We start from the raw sequence: 9,956 nt of genomic DNA, 5'->3' as shown, positions 1-9,956 counted from the left end.
TGCCAATAAGAATGTAATTTACAGTCAGAGTCATTTTATGCAAATCAATGAATATCAGTACTTCATAGTTTGTGTTGATTTATTTTACCCCTCCACCCCCACTAGGCACCACCCTTTCCCTGTTCGAAAGATAACTTAATGTGATACAGAAATACAACTAAATTGACAGACACTCATTTGACAAGGAGACAAGACACTGAACACATAAATATTGACAAACAAATAGACAGCAGATGTACTTTTCTGAGGAGAATTAGCTACACAAAAATACATCCAAGGACTAATGGGAAGAGTGAATGCTGTGGGGTAATATTTACACTGAGTGTACAAAACAATAGGGACACATTCGTAATATTGAGTTCCCCCCTTTTGCCCTCAGAACACCGTCAATTCATCGGGGCATGGGCTCTATAAGGCGTCGAAAGCATTCCACAGAGATGCTAGCCCATGTTGACTCCAATGCTTCCCACAGCTGTGTCAACTTGGCTGAATGTCGTTTGGGGCGGTCGACCATTCTTGATACACAAGGGACATTTTTTTGCATGGAAAAACCCAGCAGCGTTGAAGTTCTTGATACAAACAGGTATTCTTAATGTTTTGTACACTCAGTGTATATATCAACATCTACATCTACACTTACTAAAGCCTCTTTGGCTACACCTATACCACTTACCAGAATATTAAAGAAGCCAACAAACGACAGATGAGTGAGAAAATAAATAGATACTCAACATATTTACATGTCAGTCTAGATTGTATAACCATATATCCTACTGTACAGTATTTACAAAACCCTAAGAGGGTACCAATGCCATATTTAGGCTACAGTGGCCTAGTTCACACTGAGGTGATACAACTGATCTTTACACAACTATTGCCAATTTGTTTGTGTGGAGACAAACCCATTTAAAGGATCCTTAAATTGTATCACAGCTGATGTGTGAGATGCGTTGTACAACAGGAGTGTGAACTAGGCCAATGTTTTGATGACCAAGCCACCCAACAGATGGGTAGCTAATGAAGATTTTTAAAGGCTGTCTTCATTTAAAGGCTGTCTTCATTTAAAGGCAGACTTCATTTAAAGTCTGTCTTCATTTAAAGGCTGTCTTCCTCATCTTTTCTTTCTCTCCAGATGCAGAAGCTGGGATTTCTTGAGGTGATCTGTAAAGACCCCCGATGACAGTGGGTTATTTCTATGTAAAATATTCTGTTACAAGTGTTGTTTTTGTGCTCAATGGTGGATCTATTCATAATTATTTCATTTTTGTTTTGTTTGCTCAAATATTTGAAGAAGTGAGTGATTGTCCCCACGTGTGCAGACACGTGATGTACAGTATAAATCCCTTTAGCTCTGACATTTTTGACATAGGAGGACCAGTGACATACCCAGTCCATTTCCTCATTGTGGTCCTCCTCCTGGCAGCAGGTCACTCCTATTTCCTGATCAACCTGTTTAGACAGACAAGACAACAACGGCTTGTCACGTAGTTTCCATAACCGCACCCTTTGGCGCGCGCGCACGTGTGTGTGTGTGTGTGTGTACACTAGTGAAGAATAATCAACCACATACCCAGTCCATCTTCTCATCTCCGTACATGTTCAGATGGTGGAAGTTTTTGATGAGATCTGTAAAATCCTGGAAGATAAGAAAATATCCAAAATCTGAAAATCTTCTTCATAAAATATTGTGTTTGGTGGATTGGAGTACACACTATCTGCTTCACTTGAACGTGGTATTACTTTTAATATGACAGATTTATCTGGTCCGACATAGCCTACTCAAAGGCAAAGAATATTACTGTTCATTTTGAACTAGTGTTGAGTGTAGTTCTTGTTGGCTTTAAACTGTAAATGTTCAGATGGAGAAAGCATGCTGATGTGGACAGAGCCATGGTGAAAAGATGTGTATGACATATTATTGTATACAACTTACTCCATCCACATTGTCCTTTGCTGCAGGGGAAACACCATCTGTCACTTCATAATTCTGGGGAAATGATTCATAATAGTTAGTAATTGACTTTTGCCCTCAAATGTTTCCATACATAAAACGTATATAAAGGAAACATTTGATGTCTTATCAATTCAATTAAATTGTAGAATGTTACTTGATTTTACAAATACAAGGTAATGGCCTACTTTATGAATAGATATACAATTTCTTGCAATAAGTGCACAAAACGTATGTTATTTATATGAGAAGATGGAAGAGAAGAGAAAGCTGACTGTTCTGGACATGGACCGCGTCACTGACCCACGATTAGCATTGACTGTTATTAACCATGGGCCGCGTCACTGATCCACGGATTAGCATTGACTGTTATTAACCATGGGCCGCGTCACTGACCCACGGATTAGGTCGATGGCATCACCCAGCAGTTTTGGTTTGTATGTTATAAGGCAACATACAGCCTGTTCGCTCCCTTTCGGCCAGAGGTGAGTGAGAGACACTCAAAAAGGAGAGAAGAAGAGTCATATAAACATTAGTGTAACTCAATACATCATCAACCATATAATTTTCACTTGAAGAGTTTTTGTTTTTTACATTAGTTTAAGCAAATTCAGAAAATCGAAATAACTCCCTGAAAATTCATAAATATTGAATTGATCTTTCTCCAACGGTGAACTGCCAGATTACCATCTTGATTTAGCTGCAAATGGTGTTATTTTCTTCAAGGTGTTGTAGGAGCTTCTTGATGTTGTCCACTGAAGCTGCAATGTAGAGAAAATGCCATTCTCATCGAGGCCTAACCTAATGTATTATTTTGTTATTTTGTTTTCCACTTTTTTTCAAACAACTCAACGGTGCAGACATTAAAGTAACTGTCCAGTGAAAATCTCACTTTCAAAAGTTATTAATATAATTATTAGTTATTAATATTCTGTTAAATTATACCCAAATAATGTTGTTGACTCATCCTATACTCTTATTTGTGGCCAAAGCATAAATTGGAGAGAAAAAGAAAAGCGCTTCAAAAAACCCACCTCAAACTTGCATATCAAACAGACGTTTCAAAAAGTATTGCTTTCATCATAGAGGATGATGTCATCCTCCTGAGGAGAATGAGCTGGCCAATCAGTGGTCTACTGCTTTTCGATATAGTTAATTTTTTTTTTCAATTGGAAGGAAGAATGTTTCACTCATATTGTAATTAATATAAGTCATATTTCATAGAAGCCTGGATTTGAACGGTCATGGCTGCGGTGCCATCATGGCTCATGGTGCCACTCGCTTTCTGGTTACACAGTAATGTTGTCTGTGTCAGTTGTCTAACCAAATACATATTTGGTTTGTGTATATCCTCCTCTCTAGCACCACTCTGTAGAGCATATAACATTTTACATTTAAAATGTTAGTCATTTAGCAGACTTTGTTATCCAGACACTCTTTGAAGTTAAACAATTTTATTGAGCCATATCCATTTAATTGTCTAGAATCCATAAGCAATGTAAGCAACTGCAAGCAACATGACTTTACAGATCACATTTGTATAATTTGACATAATGCAAGAAACAAGCTAAGCCAGTAAAAAATGTTACTTACCAATGACAATAAGGAGATCACCTGCTCAAACTTGTAGTGCACAGGTATTTATGCTCCAGCCAGCACAGAATTTACATAAGCCAGCCACGTCATATGAGGGAAATACTGCCTACTTACAAGAATTAAAAGTGAAACTTAATTCCCATGGTTATGTACAAATAATCATATTAATGTTAGGGACAGACGTTCCGCTAGCGGAACGCCTCACCAATATCCAATGGTATAGCGTGGCGCGAAATACAAATACCTCAAAAATGCAAAAACTTCAATTTCTCAAACATATGACTATTTTACACCATTTTAAAGACAAGACTCTCCTTTATCTAACCACATTGTCCGATTTGAAAAAGTCTTTACAACGAAAGCAAAACATTAGATTATGTCAGGAGAGTACCCTCCCAAAAATAATCCAACAGCCATTTTCAAAGCAAGCATATATGTCACAAAAACCAAAACCACAGCTAAATGCAGCACTAACCTTTGATGATCTTCATCAGATGACACTCCTAGGACATTATGTTATACAATACATGCATGTTTTGTTCAATCAAGTTCATATTTATATCAAAAACCAGCTTTTTACATTAGCGTGTGATGTTCAGAACTAGCATACCCACCGCAAACTTCCGGTGAATTTACTAAATTACTCACGATTAACATTCACAAAATACATAACAATTATTTTAAGAATTATAGATACAGAACTCCTTTATGCAATCGCGGTGTCAGATTTTAAAATAGCTTTTTGGTGAAAGCACATTTTGCAATATTCTGAGTACATAGCCCGGCCATCACGGCTAGCTAATTTGACACCCACCAAGTTTGGCCCTCACCAATCTCAGATTTACTATAAGAAAAATTGGATTACCTTTGCTGTTCTTCGTCAGAATGCACTCCCAGGACTTCTACTTCAACAACAAATGTTGTTTTGGTTCGAAATAATCCATAGTTATATCCAAATAGCTCCGTTTTGTTCGTGCGTTCAAGTCACTATCCGAAGGGTGACGCGCCGGCGCATTTCGTGACAAAAAAATTCAAAATATTCCATTACCGTACTTCGAAGCATGTCAAACGCTGTTTAAAATAAATTTCTATGCTATTTTTCTCGTAAAATAGCGCTAATATTCCAACCAGGCGACGTTGTATTCGTTCAAACACTGAAAGAAAAACATGGAGTCGTCTCGTGCACGCTCGGTCCAGTGTCATTGTTCTCAGCAGGACCACTCACAAAAACTCCTGCTGTTTTTCGCCCAGAGACTGGAGAGCTCTCATTCCACTCTCTGGCGCCTTCTGAGAGCCAATGAAAGCCTTAGAAAATGTCACGTTACAGCAGAGATGCTGTATTTTTGATAGAGATGCCCTAGAAGGAGAACAAATTGTCAGACAGGGCACCTCCTGTATAGAATTTTCTCAGGTTTTGGCCTGCCATATGAGTTCTGTTATACTCACAGACACCATTCAAACAGTTTTAGAAACTTAAGAGTGTTTTCTATCCAAATCGACTAATTATATGCATATTCTAGTTTCTGGGCAGGAGTAGTAACCAGATTAACCTCTTATGGCTAGGGGGCAGTATTTTCACGGCTGGATAAAAAACGTACCCGATTTAATCTGATTATTAGTCCTGCCCAGAAACTAGAATATGCATATAATTATTAGCTTTGGATAGAAAACACTCCAAAGTTTCTAAAACTGTTTGAATGGTGTCTGTGAGTATAACAGAACTCCTATGGTAGGCAAAAACCTGAGAAGGTTCTGTTCAGGAAGTACCCTGTCTGAACATTTCTTGCCCTTGTTGATTCTCTCTATCTATTACAAGGGATCTCTGCTGTTACGTGACACTTCCCACGTCTCCAATGGGCTCTCAGAGCCCGGGAAAAACAGGAATGACGTAATTCAAAGCCCTGGCTGAAACACACGAGAGCAAAAGCTAAGTGCTCTCTCAGTGGAGAAATGCTTACGCTCGTGACCTGCCCCGCCCCCGTCTTTCGGTTTTTCCCTCAGTTTACAGACATGCAGATTCCCGGTCGGAATATTATCGCTTTTCTACGAGATAAATTGCATAAAAATTGGTTTTAAACAGCAGTTGACATGCTTCGAAGTACGGTAATGGAACTATTCATTCCATGGTTTTTCTTAATTTTTTAGAATGTTTGAAGACATCAAAACTATGAAATAACACATATGGAATCATGTTAAACAAATCTAAATATATTTTACAAAGTAGCCACCCTTCGCCTTGATGACAGCTTTGCACACTCTTGGCATCCTCTCAACCAGCTTAATGAGGTAGTCAATTAAGGTGTGCCTTGTTAAAAGTTAATTTGTGGAATTTCTTTCCTTCTTAATGTGTTTGAGCCAATCCGTTGTGTTGTGACAAGGTAGGAGTGGTATACAGAAGATAGCCCTATTTGGTAAAAGACAAAGTCCATATTATGTCAAGAACAGCTCAAACAAGCGAAGAGAAATTACAGTGCATCATTACTTTAAGACATGAAGGTCAGTCAATCTGGAACATTTCAAGAACTTTTAAAGTTTCTTCAAGTGCAGTCGCAAAAACCATCAAGCGCTATGATGAAACTGGCTCTCATGAGGACCGCCACAGGAAAGGAAGACCCAGAGTTACCTCTGCAATCTGAGGATAAATTCATAAGTCCAGCCTCAGAAATCGGCAATTAACTGCACCTCAGATTGCACCTCACAGAGTTCAAGTAACAGACACATCTCAACATCAACTGTTCAGAGGAGACTGCGTGAATCAGGCCTTTGTGGTCGAATTACTGCAAAAAAAAACACTACTAAAGGACACCAATAAGAAGAAGAGACTTGCTTGGGCCAAGAAACACGAGCAATGGACATTAGACCGGTGAAAATTCCAAAATTTAGATGTTTGGTTCCAACTGCCGCGTCTTTGTGAGACACAGAGTAGGTGAACGGATGATCTCCTCATGTGTGGTTCCCTCCGTGAAGCATGGAGGAGGAGGTGTGATGGTGTGGGGTTGCTTTGCTGGTGACACTGTCAGTGATTTATTTAGAATTCAAGTCACACTTAACCAACATTGCTACCACAGCATTCTGCAGCATTCTGGTTTGCGCTTAGTGGGACTATGATTTGTTTTTCAACAGGACAATGACCCAAAACACACCCCCAGGCTGTGTAAGGACTATTTGACCAAGAAGGAGAGTGATGGAGTGCTGCATCAGATGACCTGGCCTCCACAAATACCCAAACTCAACCCAATTGAGATGGTTTGGGATGAGTTGGACCGCAGAGTGAACAAAAAGCAGCCGTCAATTGTTCAGCATATGTGGGAACTCATTCAAGACTGTTGGAAAAGCATTCTTCATGAAGCTGGTTTAGAGAATGCCAAGAGTATGCAAAGCTGTCATCAAGGCAAGGGGTGGTTACTTTGAAGAATCTCAAATATAAAATATATTTTGATTTGTTTAACACCTTTTTGGTTACTACATGATTCATGTGTTATTTCATAATTTTCATATCTTCAATATTATTCTACAATGTAGAAAATAGTAAAAATAAAGAAACTCTGGAATGAGGAGGTGTGTCCAAACGTTTGCCTGGTACTGCATATATTTACAAAAAATATATACTGAACAAAAATATGGCTGCGCCCCTGCCCAGTCGTGAAATCCATAGATTATGGCCTAATGAATGCTTTTCAATTTACTGATTTCCTTCTATTAACTTTAACTCAGTAAAATCTTTGAAATTGTTGCGTTTATATTTGTGTTCAGTATATATGGGGGATTGGAAATGATGCAGACAAATGTGTCATCATACCCAGTCCATTTCCTCATTGAGTTCCTCTTCATGGCAGCAGGTCACTCCCATTTCTTGATCAATCTGTTTTAACAGAAAAAGCCGTTTCATGTCCTGTCCATTCCACCCTGTGTGTGTGTACACTTCTGGTGACTGCCCATACCCAGTCCATCTCCTCTACCACAGGTGTAGATGTTGGAATTGTGCGATGAGATCGATAAGGTCCTGTATGAAAAAGATGGCCAAGACCAGCCTTCATACTAGCTGATTTACAAATATGTCTGTACTGTCTCTTTATGTTGTATTGAATGCTACGGTAACAACCAGGGACCATGCCATTTTGAATGACTAGTCTGGGTGATTTTAATATAGGCCCTAGTTGTTGATATGGTGACGAGGTGTATCATGACCTAGTCTGTAACTTACCCTGTTACTTTTCTCAATTGTAATGGGAAAGTGTTGTCTCTCTTTTCATAATCCTGGGGACTTGGTTTCTCAAATTAATGGGTTGTAGACTTTTGGCCCAAATGCGTTGATGCATGCAGTCATATCCTGTCATTAACATTAAATGACAGATTGTGACTGTCTGACAAATGCACAAAATATGCTATCTTCTTTGTGTGAAAATTAATGAAAGTATACTTGACAGAAGACGACTTAACTGACAGTGGCACTGGAGCCGGTCGTCGGTGGCTTTTCAGCCGATAGTGTCATTTCAATCCCTATCGCGTAAATTCAGTGTTACATCAAATTTAAAAGCATTGTTCCCGCGTTGGCGTAGACTGCATTCATGGTAAACGCTGCAGATGTCATCACAATAGGAAATTACTCTATTTGTAACACTTCAGCGATACAGATTGAATAGAGCCTTCAGTATCAATCACATAATACTTCCTGTACTTTCGTTTTGAACCATTAATTTTACATTTGCTAGCCACCTCAGATTACCATAGCACGCTTTCCTCTAGGTCTAGTCAATTGGAGCTTCTTGGTGTTTCTGTAATGAAGCTGGCTGCAATAGGAGAAAAATAGGAGAAAAAGGAGAAAAATAATCTACTTTGTCATTTTTTCTCTCAGTTTAAGGATTAAATGCAGCTGTCCTTTATGGTCCTGCATGTCATGCCACTCCTGGTGGTTAGGAACCAGAAAGGTGGTTAGGAACCAGAAAAGCACCGTCTTTAGGTAGACTGAGCCCAAAATATCTTCCTGTTGGCGAATGTATCATCCTATTAACACCTCACCAAAGTTAAATACAAACCACTTTTGACATTTATGGAGCCAAAATCTACTTTGAGTTTCTAAAGTCAAAAGCAAATTGAAGCAATGTTTAAAATGGACAGATTTTCTTGCCATCATGAACTTCACAATTGTACAGTTCTATATTCCAAAATGTATGGTTACTTCATAGTTTGTTACTTTAATAATTACAAATGTGAGAAAAAAAAACAAATAGCTAACAAAATCATCTAACTTACCAAAAAGGAACATGTCTTGAAAGAACTCTGGTTATAATGCCAGATAATCTCTTCCTAAATGGAACTGATTTCCTGAAACCTTATGCCCTAGCCACCCATGTCATATCAGGGAAATGGTACACGTTAACCATAATCAAAACTGAAACTTGTTTCAGTTACATGCTGACCACATCGCGTTGCAAAAGAAATGTACACATACATGTTATTCAATCATTGTGCCAACGAGCGTCTGCGATGCCAAACGCTAAAATAGAAATCCGTTCTATTTGTGACGCTGAACGCGGTGCAAGTCCTACCTCTACCATCTTCTCATTGGTTTATAGAAGCATAAATCCACGTGCCACCTCCTCATTGGTTATACCCACGTGGGTGATTGAAAGATGACCTGAGGTCGGTTGGTTGGTCAGCTGTGGTAATACACCTTATTATGAAAGTTAGATGCCAATCGCCATATAAAGTCCAAAGAAAAAGAAGCCTGGAAGGAGGAGAGATGACTAGAAACGATTCGGTTGATCGTTTTATCTGTGGATTAATTGTCGGAGTAGAGGACCTTGTGCATTTAAGGTAAAATAACAACCCAGAACAAATTAGCTAGCAACAGAAAGCTATCTACCTAAATTGCCATAAATGTTTAATGCTTTTTGACCTGTCCACAAATTAATATAATTTGTTCAGAGTTTGTTTTTATATTTCAACCTGCGTGTCCTGATCGCGTTTGGTGTAGGGGGAGAAAATCAATTTGCGGACGCAGTTTGGGCATGATGTTATTAGGCCTATATAATGTAAACTCAATGATGGCGATTTTATGCATGTTTAACTTAAGTGTTTTGAATACTGATATCTGGTTTATTCATTTAACAGGTGATGGCACTTTTAGTGGTGGAAGTGCAGTGTGTTTTAATCCATATGAAGCTTTAACAGTATAGTGACTTAGTTACTAATTTGTCATCTTTTCTCCCGGTGGATCATAAAGATTTGGGATTCTAAAGAATATCCCATATAATAGATGATCACTTTGGGACAAAACAAACTGAGGGAACAGTCTTCACAGTTTTAATGATTTCTAAATTAGTTGTACGCAGCATAGAAATTATACAGTCATCTCTGAATGTCATAGTTTTAAATCTCACGTAACATTTCTGGATTTTTTTTTCTC

At 38.5% G+C, this 9,956-nt stretch overlaps 1 long non-coding RNA gene across 3 annotated transcripts; it reads right to left on the bottom strand.

The window, feature by feature from the left end:
* Nucleotides 1-3,648, bottom strand: LOC115208660 (uncharacterized). 3 transcript variants are annotated; one of them, XR_003881215.1, is made up of 5 exons: nt 3,545-3,648; nt 1,934-3,320; nt 1,571-1,636; nt 1,387-1,449; nt 1-1,161 (listed from the first exon to the last, which is right to left on the bottom strand). It is a non-coding gene; the product is annotated as an uncharacterized LOC115208660 (long non-coding RNA). The 3 variants fall into 3 exon arrangements; XR_003881216.1 differs by having other exon boundaries at nt 1,934-2,712; nt 3,545-3,597; XR_003881214.1 differs by lacking the exon at nt 3,545-3,648 and having other exon boundaries at nt 1,934-3,538.
* Nucleotides 3,649-9,956: the final 6,308 nt, after the last annotated feature.

Source organism: Salmo trutta, chromosome 14, assembly GCF_901001165.1.
Source record: "Salmo trutta chromosome 14, fSalTru1.1, whole genome shotgun sequence".
Lineage (NCBI taxonomy): Eukaryota > Metazoa > Chordata > Actinopteri > Salmoniformes > Salmonidae > Salmo > Salmo trutta.
Note: the sequence above shows the minus strand (reverse complement) of the source record. Positions and strands in the feature narration are given on the sequence as shown.